This window comes from Lutra lutra, chromosome 7 (assembly GCF_902655055.1).
Source record: "Lutra lutra chromosome 7, mLutLut1.2, whole genome shotgun sequence".
In the NCBI taxonomy this organism is placed as follows: domain Eukaryota; kingdom Metazoa; phylum Chordata; class Mammalia; order Carnivora; family Mustelidae; genus Lutra; species Lutra lutra.
Window position 1 is genome coordinate 4,622,318 of NC_062284.1, and position 15,450 is coordinate 4,637,767.

Genomic DNA, 15,450 nt, shown 5'->3' on the forward strand with positions numbered 1-15,450 from the left:
GTTTTGTTGTTGTTTTTAAGGTTTTACTTATTTGAGAAAGAAAGAGCACGAGTAGGGAGAGGGGCAGATGGAGAGGGAAACTCAGACTCCCCACTGAGCGCAGAGCTTGATGTAAGGCTCTATCCCAGGACCCTGAGCCAAAGTCAAAGGCTTAACTAAGTCATCCAGGTGTCCCAACTAGAGACATTTTCATTTTTAAAAAATCTGGGAAACTAGTCAATTCCTAATATAATACCAAAATGTTGCCCAGAAACTGTGTGCTCATAGACACACACACACACACGCTCGCTCAAGCTCAGTTACTAATCCAAGACAGTGGGCCTCAACACCGTCGGCCCCAACATGCCTTCTGTGAACACCCCTTTACTATCCTGAAACAAAATTTTACAGGGAAAATGGATTTCTTTTTTTTTCTTTCTTTTTTTTTTTTTTAAAGATTTTTTACCTATTTATTTGACAGAGAGAGATCACAAGTAGACGGAGAGGCAGGCAGAGAGAGAGAGAGAGAGAGGGAAGCAGGCTTCCTGCTGAGCAGAGAGCCCGATGCGGGACTCGATCCCAGGACCCCGAGATCATGACCCGAGCCGAAGGCAGCGGCTCAACCCACTGAGCCACCCAGGCGCCCCGGGAAAATGGATTTCTTAACAAACAATTTCAAAACCAGTATAAATACAAAAGAGTATGTATTTCCATACGTGAAAGTTCACACTTATCCATAGGGATGTAATCAGATGCTTGTGCTGTGTGCTGTATTTGTGACACACACCAGAGAGTTGATGACATGGTTTTTCTGAACGGGTGAGGGGTGCCTGCCTGGCCCGGTTGGTAAAGCGTGTGACTGGATCTTGGGTCATGAGTTTGAGCCCCATGTCAGGGTAGAGTTTACTTAAATGCATTAAAAAAAAAACAAAAAACACTTTGGAACATTCTGAACGAAAGAATGTACAATTTCCCCTAGTTTTATATAGTAGCCAAGTTTCTGGGAAATTTGTGTATATTAAAACTGTCCTCATATAGGGGTGCCTGGGCGGCTCAGTGGGTTAAAGCCGCTGCCTCCGGCTCAGGTCATGATCCCAGGGTCCTGGGATGGAGCCCCGCATCAGGCTCTCTGCTCAGCGGGGAGCCTGCTTCCTCCTCCCTCTCTCTGCCTGCCTCTCTGCCTACTTGTGATCTCTGTCTGGCAAATAAATAAATAAAATCTTTAAAAAAAAAAACTGTCCTCATATAGATATAAAAAGGTAGATTGCAGGCCCACATAACTGTAAAAATTTTTCTCAATCAGCGGTTCTCAAATTCCCACATGCGTCAGGATCACCCAGAGGACTGGTGAGAACAGACTGCTGAGCAGGCAGCTGGAAAGGGAAGGTGGATGGAAGACGGGGAGCCAGGACCAGCTGGGACGGGTCAGCAGTTCTCGCTGTCTGCAGTCCTGGTGACGCGGGTCTCCTGCAGGAGCTGCTCGCAGCCCTTGCCACGGGGCGGAACACACCTGTGGCCGAGGAGCGGCAGCAGCTGAAGAGCTCACGGGAAGACAGACCCGCTGCATGCAGACAGGCGCCAGCGGGAACTACAAATGCACCTGCCCCAGGACCCAAGCGTCAAAAAAAAAAAAAAAAAAAAAAAAAAAAAAGGCTTCCCCTTCACTTCCTCCAGATCTCACCCCGGAACGAGTCTTGTGGCTCACTCTACCTGGAAACGCACAGGGGAATGACTTCTGGGGAATGTGGCCAAGTCACCGCATTAGAAAACCACCTTACGGGGCGCCTGGGTGGCTCAGTGGGTTAAGCCGCTGCCTTCGGCTCAGGTCATGATCCCAGGTCCTGGGTTCGAGCCCCATGTCGGGCTTTCTGCTCAGCAGGGAGCCTGCTTCCTCCTCTCTCTCTGCCTGCCTCTCTGCCTACTTGTGATTTCTCTCTGTCAAATAAATAAATAAAATCTTTAAAAAAAAAAAAAAAGAAAAGAAAAGAAAACCACCTTACATTTGAGGAGCAGCCCGAGAGTTTGCATCTGGAGAAAGCTCCCAGGTGCTCCTGGGGCTGCGAGCATGTGACCCGGCCCGAGCAACCCCGCCCTCCGCGCAGGCGCAGTAGCGCTGGTCGTGCAGCGCGGGCTCCACAATCGCGTTCCGGCGGTGTGGCCCCTGTCACCACACGCCAGCCGTGCTTCCAGTGTGGGCAACAGCTACAAATCCTCACCTCCAGTTTCCAGAAGGCCCCTTTGGGAACCTACACAGTCCCGGGGAGGAACGCCCGGGGTTCCCTCAGCTCCTCCAGGAAGAAGCCCCAGAGAACCCCGAGAGGGACCCGAGGACCGTCCGCGACGCACATCGCCCTGAGCACAGGGTCCGCTCTAGTCCAGCTCTGGGCAAAGACGGTGGAGACTCAGCACGGAAGGGGGAGAGCATTCAGGAACTGTTCCGGCCTCACGGAGATTCACCATACAAGAGCGAGATTTGGAGAGATTAAAAAGGAGGAAGCAAGAAATATAGCGAAGAGCCAAGGAGCGAAGGTGAGTAACGCGGTTGCCGGCAGCCGTCGCGTGTGTGAGCGCTCCGAAGCGTGTGTTCCGGAACACTATGTGCCGTGGTCCAGAAGGAGGTGACCAGGCCGCAGGAGGAGGCCCGTCCCCGGGTGTAAGGGGTGTTCTCAAAGGCCGCGGCGGGGGGTGGGGGTGGGGGGACTCAGTTGCAGCAGGTTCTCAGGCTCCGCCTCCAACTCCCTCCTTCTCCGGCCTAGTGGGTCCGCCAGTGCCCTCGGGGGCGGACGTGTGACCCAGGGGCCCAGATCCGTTCTGCGCTTCTCTCTTGAGCGTCCGACAGGGAGAGCAGAGTCAGTGCCGAGGTCAGCCCCCACCGGTGTGAGGCTGGGCTTCTGGGGAGCGGGGGCAAGGGTCTGGAAGGAGCCCTGGCACCTAGCGCAGGTGCGGAGGAAACCGCAGCCCGAGACACGTGGGCAGCGAGGCGTAGTGAAGTTTGCGGGAATGAAGGAAACGCGAACGGTCCCGCCATGTGATGGCTGTGACTGTTTGTTGCCAGCGGGTGCAGGCACTGGGGTGAGGGAGGGAAGCGGGTGTGGCACGGCAGTGGCAGAAGGAGGGGCGGCTGGAGGTTCTGGTTCTTTGGGCCAGCTCTTCTCCAGCATCGTCCTGGTGGCTGCTGGGCTATGAGGTCAGAGGGGTACAACCCGGCCCCACGTTTGGGGGAGCTGAGGGAACCACTGGTTGGGGGAAGGGGGTCGTGTGATCTGGGAGCACAGAGAGCTGAGACCCAGCGTGAGCAGGAGAGGGGCTATTTGAGCTGTGTCCTTCCCTAGGGTGGAAGGAGAGGGTGGGGTGTTCCAGGCAGAGGGAAGCACCTGGGAAAAGACAGAAGTGAGAAAGGGCACGGCCCCAGTCTGGGGAGAAAGCAAGTTGGAAGTAAGTCTGAGAAAGGGGGCTGTGGCCGGGCCCTGACTGCTGTGCGTCGTCGGAATGAGGGGCTGCGGGCCTCCTCCAAGCAGGAAGAGCTCACGGGTCTGACCAGTCCCCACATGGGCGGCCGTCTGTCCGTCTGTGCTTCTTTGTGGTTGGCGCTACATTTCCTCTGGGAAGCATGGCCAGTCAGCGAGATGGTTCAGAGTCTCTCTGCCCAGCGCTGCCCCTTGGACTTGGGCAGAACAGGTGCGGGGAAGTAAGCCAGACTCGAAGATGCTTCTTCCACGATGGACCCAAATCAGGCCAGCTGGCTGCGACAGGGAGTGGAATAGTGGTGGCTGGGGGCTGGGGCAGGAGCATTCGGAGTTCCTGTGGGATGGATACACTTCCAGTTTGGGAAGATGAAAAAGTTTTGGTGTTGGTGGGTGGCGATAACTGAACAGAAATGCAGATGTACTTTATGCCCCCAAATTGTGCACTTAAACATGGGGAAAGGGCACATTTTAGGCCCAGCCCCATCCAGCCTTCCTCTAGCTGTGCCCTTCCTCCGGGTTGAGAAGGCCATGGTCCATGGTTATGTGCCCACAGAGCCTGCATACCTCCACCAGGCCTCTTCTAGGGACCCGGACCCAGAAGGTCCTGTCCGAATGGCCAGAGTCTGCTTCTAGAGCCTGCACGCCCTCTTCCATTCTGTCCTCTCAAGGGCAGGCTATGCGGTTGGCATGTTCACCCTGAGCTTGAGAGGAGGCTGGAGTGGCCATTGGCAGGGAGTGTGGCCAGAGGCTGCGGGCACACACCGGGGTCGTACCTGGCTCAGAGTAGGTGGGGCAGGGCTGCTGCTCCTCCCGCACCCCCCCCCTGCCATCCTGCCACCTGCAGGAGTCCCCAGTGCATTCTGAACCTGGCTCCATCTCTTCATACCCTCCAGAAGCACTGGAACCAAAAGCCAGACTAAGGGTGCCTGGCATGCAGCTCTTCATCTTGGGGCTGTGAGTTCCAGCCCAATGCTGGGTGTAGAGATTACTTTAAAAAAAAAAAGACTATACCCTGTTTGGGGGGAGGATGTGGAAAAATCTGAACCCTTGTACGCTGCTGGTGGGAATGTAAAGTGGTGCTGCCTGTTTGGAAAATGAGGTTGGCGCTTCCTCAGAAGGTTAAACCTCGAGTTACTCAATGGCCCAGCAATTCCACTCCTCAGCCGTTTATCCCCAGAACTGAAAACGTGTCCACACAAAACTTGTCAAAACGTGTGCACGAATGATTCACAGTAAGCACTGGTGGAACAAGCCGGCTGGGCTCCGGCTGACGAGGGGGCTAACTCAGTGCGGCGTGTCTGTGTACCTCAGTGTCACTGGGCCAGAAGGAGGATGGCAGCACGGACACCTGGCAAAACACAGAGGGGCCTGCAGACAAGACGCTGCGGGGGAGGGCCCAGTCACGAAAGGCCACTTGCCGTAGGACTCCATTTCCGGGGAATGTTCAAAACAGGCCAGTCCTGAGAGATGGAAAGGAGAGGAGTGGTGGCCAGCGGCTGTGGGCCGTGGGGACTGGGAGTGCCTGCTGATGAGTTTGGGACTTGCTGGGGTGAAGAACATGGTCTAAAATTAGATAGTGGTGACAGTTGCACAATCTTCTGAATATCCTAAAAACAACGATTTTAAACTAAAAAAAAAACAAAACAAAAAACAACCCACACAAATCTGGCATTCCACATCATACTGAAGGATGCTGTGAAGGGGAGAGGCTAAGTAAGAATCTCAGGTGGCTAGCCTGACTTGGAGCCCTGACTATTTAGACAAGGGCTATCTTGTGCCCCAGCGGGGGGGCTCACGGGCTGTGAATGATGGCGAGCTGTTTGGGGAAGCAGACCTCGGAACCAGGAGTGACGGGTCCTCCCCCTCCCTGTTTTGCAGATGAGAACAGGGGGTGCAGAGAGGGGACGAGACCCAGACAGGGAGGTGGCACCTTGGCCCATGGGCAAAAGGGCCCAGCTGTCCAGGGTGGCGGTGGGCAACAGGCTCCTGATGCTCCCTGCAGGGTTTGCTCCCGTGGACCTTCAGTCCAGGAGCATCTCACAGACCTGAGAGAGATGCTGTCCTTGCCTCCCGGGCTTTGGAAGGGACTCTCAGGAGTCATTCAGAGCACACACAATCATTCCCTTGGGTACGGACTTCACAGGCCAACCCCCACAGCTTCTGTGGCTCCCAGCAGTGCACAGCTGGGGGCCGATGCCGAACAGTTGGGAATCTCCCCCCCTCCCCCCCACACACACATCCATGGTGCAGTCAGATCAGTACCGAGGGCCCAGCTCTGCGCGGTGCAGCAAAGGGCTCAGGCCAGGTCCTGCCTCCCTGAATATGCAGCAGGCAGAGCTGGCCTTGACACACACCCCCACCCCCCACCCCCCCACCCCCACCCCCCCCACCCCCGCCTTCGGACCTGAGGACTCCCAGAGCTGGGAGGACACCTGGAGGCTGGAGTCCCAGAGGGAAGTAAAGGGAGAGGGTGGGTTCTCTGTAGGTGGAGCAGAGCTAGAGCTATCAAAGCCAGTGAGGGGGCCCCCATGCTGGGCTGGGTGGGAGAGGGGAGGCCTAGGTCACCTGCAAGGTGCCCCATGTGGCCGGTTCAGCCCTGGGGGGACCTCAGCCTCACAAAGCTTCTGCCCTGGGGCTGCGTCTGTGACAGCTTGGTGAAGACGGCTCACCCTTTGATCATTCCACTCTCAGGATCCGCTTGGCATTCATTTGTTTAATGGGTGAACATACTTGCATTGGCTTCTCGCAGGGTTAGCTTCTGACACCACCTCCTGTTTCTAGCTATCTGTAAATGAGAATAAGGACCAGTATTTTTGCTATGAGCTTCAGTTAAAATTCAATTAAAATTCTGCAACGCATAATTAGATCTATTGTGTGTCATCTATTGCAGCTGTTATAATAGAAGTGAATTTTGGGGGTGCCGGGGGGGCTCAGTCGGTTAAACATCTACCTTCGTCTCACAGGTCATGATCCTGGCGTGCCAGGATCGAGCCCGGCATCAAGCTCCCTATCAGGCTTCTCCCTCTGCCTGCCCTCCCCTGCTTGTGCACTAGCTGACTCGCTTGCTCTGACAAATAAATAAATCTTTAAAAAAAAAAAAAAGTGAATTTTATGCATTCCCACTTAGAACTTTCACTATTATTTTCACCTTGAGGGATTTCCAAGGAGACAGCTTCCAGAAGCCAACTTGCTTGCCTGGTTCAAAAACTTTGAAGCCGTGATCGTGAGTCTGAGTTGAGCTAAAAGTGAAAGGCCCCAGAGCTTTGCTTGTGCCGAGTATCGGGGTGGACAAAAAAGTAAATCAAAACACTCTTGACCAAGGTAACCGGTGACTAGTTTCAAATCAAACTCTAGACCTTGTAAGGAGTACATCCTGCATTTGGTTCCCCGGGAAGCCTCTCCGTGTGACAGTCAGCTCGTGCTAACTCCCTGCTCTCGTCTTTCCTTGAGAACTAACTGCAGACAGCACCCAAGGGTTGTGGTCTCACAGGCCCTACTGCTTCAGGGATCGTAAAATACGGAAGAAAGATCTATAGTCTCCAGCTCAGTCTTCCTGTTACTTTGCTAAGGGGAAAATGCGCGTGAGATGAAAGTGGATGGCTATCCTATTTGAATCTCCTTGTTCCGTTCCAGAGAAGGATGGTGGCAAAAGTTTCCAAAAGGGAATCCAGTTATTTCCAAAGTCTTTTTATAATGCATAGCCACACTGGTTTTAGTGTGATGAATTTCCACTCAAGTAGAGTCTTTCTCGTTCAGAAGAGTGAAATGATTAAAAATAATACATATCAGATTTATTTCCTGGCCTTACAAAATAATCTGGAAACTCAAATTTCTGAGATAGTGTTTGGAAGACCATCCCCCAAAATAGGGAAATCTCCTCAGTGACAGTAAATTGGCATCTTTGAAGAGAACCTATTTTCGGAGAGCAGATATTGGGCAGAGCCAAGTCTCATGGATAAGAGAGGTGATCGATTGGGCTAGAGAACAAACTCGTTCTATCAGTGTTTATTAAGCCTTGCTTATGTGCAGGACACTACTCTGTGCCGGAAATACACTGATAGGGGGCTTTCTAAGGTGGTTTGAAGAACATTCTTACAGGAAAACTCAATGTCTTCAATAATAGTAACAACATAAAAAGCCCACAGCCCATCAGAATGGCTGCTTTTGACAGTCATAAATAAAATCTTAAAAAAAAAACCCAACTCATTACTTAATGCTATTTTATAAATCTAATTATATGAAACTGTCATGTGTCAACAGTGCTTTTTGTTTTTGTTTTTGTCTTAAAATTTATTTATTTATTTGACAGGATCACAAGCAGGCAGAGAGGCAGACAGAGAGAGAGGGGGAATCAGGCTCCCTGCTGATCAGAAAGCCCGATGCGGGGCTCGATCCCAGGACCCCGGGATCATGACCAGAGCTGAAGGCAGAGGCCCTAACCCACTGAGCCACCCGGGTGCCCCAACAGTGCTTTGTTTTATAATTGGTGGGTTTCTGTAAAGTTGTGGGGAAATATTTTCAAGTCATATGCACAAAGGAAACTTTTTTTTTTTAAGCCCATTGTGGGGCTTGAACTCACAAGCATGAAGTTGAGACGTGAGCTGACATCAAGAGTTGGATGCTTAACCAATCTAGGAGCCAACTTAGCCACCTAGGAGCCCCAAAGGAAACTATTTTAAGAGGGAAAAACTATATTCCACTTAATTCCAAGCACCATTTGCTGTGTGTGTCCGAGTCTCCCCAGGAATTGTGCTCTGCTCTCGCAGAGATACCCCGTTATCTCCAGGAACCTGTGAACCTGCACATGGCCTCCCCTGTAGGATCGAGGAGGCTCGTGAGAGGCCGTTGACAGGCAGATCCTCTGTCTGGGAGTCGTCTTGATCGATGTGTGGTTTGTAGTTACTGCTCAGGACATAGTTACTGAGAGAAAAGTCTTTCCCACTACTTTACCCTGTTTGTGATCTCCTAGACCCGGTGTTCTATTTGAGGACACAGTGGGAGCTCTCAGGCTCTCCAGCGGCTCCGCTGGCAATCTGGAGTAATCCTATTCTGCAAAAAGTCTGTTGAGGTTGAATCATGAAATTGCTGGGTTTGGAGATCAAAATGGTGGTCTCCTATGGTTCAGCCTCATACACTGAGAGGAAGAGTAGGTTGTGGTTTAGAAAGCCAACCTCCAGCATTGATCTTTTCTCCTTTTCCCTCCTCCAGATGACACGATTGAGTGCTTTTCTCTCCAGTAACTCCATGTACATCTTAAGAAAAGGAACGTGGAAGAATGTAGGCCATTCCCGGGCCCCAGTCCTCCCATAGGGAAGGCCATGGAAGTCCTTTAACACTGTATATCGTCATAAATCCCTGTCTAGCTGCCCAGTGCTGAGAGACACAGCCCAACAGTGGCTGGCCCTGGGACTGAGCCAGCCGTCCCTGGTGCCAGCAGCCCAGGGCAGCAGAAGCTTCTGTCCCTGGGAGAGGGTCTCGGAGAGAGGACTCTCCCACTCAGCATCCTGAGCTTGGAAATGAAGGCACAGGATGATCGTGGAGACATACTGTGACGGTGACGCAGTCAAATTCGGAACCAGTCTCTGAATCCTCCCCCCATGAGCTTCCATTTCAATGGCGTGGAGAAGAAAGCCCTGAGTAGTATTTTGTAAGCCAAGTGAGCTTTTATTTATTTTTTTTTTTTAAAGATTTTATTTATTTACTTGACAGAGAGAGATCACAAGTAGACAGAGAGGCAGGCAGAGAGACAGAGAGAGAGAGGGAAGCAGGCTCCCCGCTGAGCGGAGAGCCCGACGCGGGCCTCGATCCCAGGACCCTGAGATCATGACCTGAGCCGAAGGCAGCGGCTTAACCCACTGAGCCACCCAGGCGCCCTCCAAGTGAGCTTTTAGAGAGAGAAACAAAAATAACATCTATTGGACTGGGGTCTAAACTCTTTCCCTCTATCTCATGTGGGTGCCATGGTACAGAATTAAGGACTGTACAAACTGTTTTTGGAACAGATTCTGTGGTGGTCTGAGACATGGTACTTTAAAGACATCCCTACCACTTCTGGAGTCTCCATCACGTGGTTCCTGCAATGTGCACTAAAATGGGAGCCATTGTTGAATCGCCTGCCACACTCAGCACACTCATAGGGTTTCTCTCCAGTGTGGATTCTCTGGTGGATTGATGAGGCTGGAGCTCTGGTTGAAGCTTTTCCCACACTCCCCACATTCTTAGGGTTTCTCTCTAGCGTGAATTCGCTGGTGGGTAATGAGGTTTGAGTGGTCGCTGAAACTTCTCCTGCACTTGAGATAGGCATGGGGTTTCTCTCCTGTGTGGACCCGCTGATGGCTGGTGAGCGTGGAGCTCTTGCTGAACCTCTTCCCAGACCCGGGGCACTGGTAGGGCTTTTCACCCATGTGCGTTTGCCAGTGTGTGCTAAAGTGGGAGCTATCGGTGAAACTTTCCCCGCACTCGCTGCACTTAGGGGGTTTCTCCCCTGTGTGGACTCTCCGGTGCATGGTAAGCTGGAGCTCTGGTTGAAGCTTTTCCAGCACTCCCCACATGTATAGGGCTTCTCGCCAGTGTGGACTCTCTGGTGCACTGTGAGGTTCGAACCATCACTGAAGCCCTTCCCACAGTCTGAGCATTTGTAGCACTTCTCCCCGGTTTGGATTCTCTGCTGGCAAACCAGATATGAGCTTCGGCCAAAGCTTCTCCCACAATGGCCCCTTAGAAAGTGTCTTTTCCCCAGTGTGAGCTACTCTGTGGACAGTGAAGCATGAACCCTGGCTGATGTGTTTTCCACATGCACGGCAGAGATGGGACTTTCCTCCTACATGGGTTCCCTGAGGACCTATGAATTTACCTACTTCTCCTTCTGGAGGGGAGAGTGCCTCTTGTCCATCTTCTAAAGGTACTTCCCACGGCCTCTCCGCCCCACGTTCACCTTCCCAGTCTGTCCTCCAGTCAAGGGCCTGGGAAGCATCCACTTTGGGTCTCTCTAAGAGCATCCCCCATAGCTCTGCCTCCTTGGAGATGTCCTGGCTTGACTTCTCCTCATCCTCTGTCCTTGTTTCAAGATCTGAAAGAATGAGGTGAAACCACAAATGTGACCTGCTTTCTGAGCTCAGAAGAATGCAAACAATGTGAAAGAGGCCCCTCCTGGACACTGAGAAACAATTTCTCGATGGTAACAAATAGAACACAGTCCGCTTTCCCTTAACCAGATACAAAGAAGCTGGACTATGGCTGAACCACGGTTAAGACAGCAGAGCTGCAGGTCTCCCTCCCTCCCCCAGCTTCTAAGCAAGAGATTCGTGTGGAGAAAGGATAAAGAAAGGGAGCTGGGCAGGATCCAGACACATTACTTCCTCTCCCCATTCCTCAGAGGTTCTGCCCCTAAGCTTGGCTCCTCTTTTCCCATCTACTCGTATGTTGACAGTCAGTTATAAAAAGCTGCCTTTCTCTTCTTGATACTGCCTTCTGGGTAGAGGCACAAGCCTGAGAATACTCCTGGCCTCTCTCTGTCCCCTCGCTCCTCAAACAGGAGGAAGGACTTCTTTGATTAACAAGGAGCTGGGCACTCATGGCTCAGATAGACCAGCAGTGACAGCTCTGTGCCTGCCAGGCTGTGGTCATCTGGGGCTGCCCGTGGCTCAATGCAAGGTTCGTGTGAGGAACCCCACTGTGGCCACACATCAAGCTACATTGCCCAACGGCTCTACCAGTTAGAAAGATGCCATTTTGATCTCAACATCTGACTTCTATGGTTCTTGATTGGTCTGGAATTTGAGTGAGGGAAGAACAGTACTATTTATTGGATCCCCTAAAATTCCAGCAGAATTACCGAGCCCCACCAAGGAGGGAAGCTCCTCTTAACCATGAGAAATTCACCTTTTCAATCATCTAAGGTTAACTATTATTTAATTTGGGGTTGCTTTTTCTATTAACCTCATTAAGGGACAGTTATTTTTTTTAAGATTTTATTTATGTATTTGACAGAGAGAGATACAGCGAGGGAGGAACACAAGCAGGAGGAGTGGGAGAAGGAGAATCAGGCTTTCTGTTGAGCAGGGGGCCCAACTCGGGGCTCAGTCCCAGGGCCCAGGGATCATGACCTGAGCTGAAGGCAGATGCTTAACAACTGAGCCACCCAGGCGCCCCAAGCAACAGTAAATTACAGTTAAAAGTCAGGTAAAAATTTAAGTGGGAGGGGTGCCAGGCTGGCTTGGTCAGTAGAGTATGTGACTCTTGATTAAGAAGTCATGAGTTTGAGCCCACCTTGCAGGTAGAGTTTACTTGAAAAAAATAAATAAAGGGAACATTTGAAAAAAAGAAATTTAAGAGGGAAATCATGAACACTAATAACCTGTTTATATTTATGAGCCAAGGTAACGAAGGGGAGCAGGCTTTCCTATTGCCACCTGCTTTTCTCTTCTTCTCCCATTGCCCAGTGGTTTTAGCACCTCAGAGTAGTAAACCGGGAAAGCCAAGGGAGTGGGTGCTCTCCCAGCCCAGTGCTGCCTTGTCTGTGTTCAGAATTCCAGGTCTGACTTCGCAATTGGTGCCATACTAGCTTTCAGTCATTTCCCACCTGCACAAGAAGTTTCCTGAAAGTCCTGGAGATTGTCATTCCAAAGCTCTTCACTTCTCTCCAGCCTCAAGACCCCATCTGGCCAGGGAACTGGAAGTCCTGCTCAAGGAAAAGCAAGAAGGGACACGGAGTTCCTATGTAGTCTGCTTTCTGTTCTACCTGGAAGTGGGAGCTGAGATGAACATCCCAGAAAGTCTAGTTTTCAGAATAAAACATGTAATGACTCAGGAAATGTGCCCCCTTAAGTGGGGAGCATAGGGCAAGGTGTTCATCTATGTTAACCATAATTGCAATGCTCACAATAAGGAAAACAAGCATTTCCTGAGTGCTAACCACATGCCAGGATCCTCGAAACCTCCCATTGAGGTAGATACTGTCACGATGTCCATCTAATAGATGACGGTTCCTTCTCCTCTGAGTGTACCTCCTGCCCCTGTTCAAGGACTAGAAGTGGTCAGAATTCTTTAGGTACTAAAACTTAACCATCCCAAGATGCAAAGAAGCAAAGGAGGAAATCAGCCTTATACAAATCACTGCAAGGCAGTAAGGAGCATGGATGCATGGAAACCATTCTCTTAATGGCAGGGACGAAGACTCAGAACAACCAATGCTACGCATTCCCTGAAGAGTCAGTGTGAGCTTGGAAGGGAATCTGTGGCTACCATGCCCAGGGAATAAGCAAAGGCCACTTGACACAAAGAGCAAAGACCTACACATCACCCATCTGGCTGGCAAACCAAGGGGGCTCTGCTCTCCCACTCCCCTATTGTAACTACTCAGAACAAGGCTTCCGGTTCTCACCTGGAGCCCCCGTCTTCCAGGTTCTTTCTACAAGTCTTCCACCAGAGTCACAGCCTCCTCCCTACTCTCTGGATGCTTCTGTCTAACCCAGAGCTGGATCTCCTGAAGAAGGACAGTCAGGAACTCTTCCCACATGAGCAACTCCAAGATCTGCTCTTTTGTACACTTCTGATCTCAGCCACTGATGACAGAGCTTCCGGAGTTGGATGAGGGCCTCCTAGGGTCCGGATGTTTCTTGATAGCAGAAATGCCAAAGGCACTGGGAGGAGGTCTCTGGTCCAGGATCACTCCCTTAAAGGGAAATTTCCTGCTCCCAGTGGGAATCCTCTTCCAGCTTCACTATTTGAAGCTCTTCTTGCATGTGAGGAGTCTGAATTTGTTGGTCCACTGCTACAGCCATTGTTCAGCTCAGAGAAGAACCTTGCAACTGGGCTCTGAAGCTCAGACCTCTTCTTTAGCACACTGGGAAGCTACCTTGGGATAGGTGTCACTAAGTAGAACTTGAAATTCTAGAGCCGGAGATACATTACAGAGTAAACACTAGTGACATTCACAAGTGTTACCCCAGCAAGACTGAGGTGAAGAAAAGAGCCCTCCTGTTCTCCCCTTCCCAAGTCCTGGTGTCCATGGAGTCTGGCCCTCTGTCACTGGGGAGGAAGCTCCAGAAGTTTAAGAGGAGGGTCAAGGGCTAGTGATCTGGTTGGAACTTAGGGGAGCTTGAAGCTGTGTTTGTATAGCAATTTGCCAGACACTGCGAAAAATGTCAATTATCTGTACTGACCAATGAGGGTAGGCTGGAGAAGATAATGGGGACCATGAACCGCCAACCTTCCCAAGCCGGTGGTCTTCAAAAGCGAATGTGCAGGACAAGTAGGAGACGACGCACAAGGTAGCAGCACCTTGGAGAGCAGCACCCGGGTGGAGCTGGCTCTAGGCTTCCGGGATTCACAGGCTCCAACCTCTTAACCGCCCACATCTTTGGCTGGGCTCTCGGCGTTGGGCACCGGAAGTGTCAGTCCTGGAGTAGCTCTTTCCCAGACAGGGAGATTTACCCTGGCTAAGGTTACAAGCTTTAAGAGCACGGACAATAAAAACAGACTCACCGGGCGCCTGGGTGGCTCAGTGGGTTAAAGCCTCTGCCTTCGGCTTGGGTCATGATCCCAGTGTCCTGGAATTGAGCCGCGCATCGGGCTCTCTGCTCAGCGGGGAGCCTGCTTCCTCCTCTGTCCCTGCCTACCTCTCTGCCTACTTGTGATCTCTGTCTGTCAAGTGAATAAATAAAATCTTAAAAAAAAAAAAACCAAAACACAGACTCATAGGATGTTAGAGCTGGCAGGAAAGTTAAGAGATACTTCGGCTGTGGGATCATGGCTCAGGGACTTGCCCAAGGTCACATGGTTGGTGAAGGGCAGGAAATAAGGGGGGCTCCACCCCTTGACCTTGGACTTGGGGGACTGGCCCTCAAAGCATGACTTACACTGGAAGACTACTCTGCTCCGTGGGCGACCTTCTCTGGAAGCTTTATTGGGTCAATGCGGGCCCTGGGGACGGGGTCGTCCCTGCTGGGTAGAGTGGAAAGCGCAAAGGAGGGCCGCGCCAGCACGGGGAGGGGGGTGGTTTGCGCATCCTACCTGGGGGCCACTCGCAGCCCCTGGGCGGGAGGCGGCGGGATTCCGGATTTCAGTCCGGCCACACCCCCCAACCTTGGGCGAGCTAGGCCAGCACACTAGCCGAGAGTTGAGGGGGCCCGCTGAGGCCCTGCAAGTCCGGGTAGCTGGGCCCCCGACACCTTCTCCGCGGCCACGCCACGTCCCCACACGAGCACCGAGCCCAGGCCCGTAGTCTGGGCATCCAGAGAGCCACTAAACATCGGGAACGGAAACGAGAGCCCCAGGAGGACTCGGGTTTTGCCGGACTCCCATTTTCCATAGGCCTCTTTCTGCGCCTCAGATTGACAGCAGCGTTAGCCAATAACTTAGGGGATGGCCCAGGCGTCTCTGTTTTTCGACGAATCGTTAATGATGGGTGGGACCTCACTGTGCCCCGGATTTGAGAGTTAAGAGCCACAGCAAGAAGGGGCCCAGCTGGGAGCATGTGTTTGCTCTCCTTTCCCTCAGTCCCCGTGGCACTAAGAGGGATAAGGACCCTTGCGGGCCGGAGGTCTGCGAGCATGAAGCTGAGACTCCAATTCAGATTTTTTGCCATGTAAGAGAGTACTTTTCCGGCATGGTTGTCCACTGTGGTAATGCGTTACACACACACACACACACACACACACACACACCACATATCTCCCTCAGTTCCTGCCTGCACAGTCTTGGGAGATTCAAGATAAATACTGTTGACAAGATGAATACTGTCAACGCTTATTCATTCAAGATCAGTCGTGGAATATCAACGTTAGCCCAAGCGAGACCCTCCGTCCTCCTCTAGGGAATGCAGCCCAGTAGAGGGTACATTTTTATTTTATTTATTTTTAGTAATCTCTGCACCCAGCGTGGAGCTGGAACTCAACGACCACGAGATCAAGAGTCGCATGCTCCACCGACTGAGCCGGCCAGGCACCCCTGCCCTGAATAGCCCACATATCTCCAATGCAGTGCAGTAAGGGCTAAAAGGTGC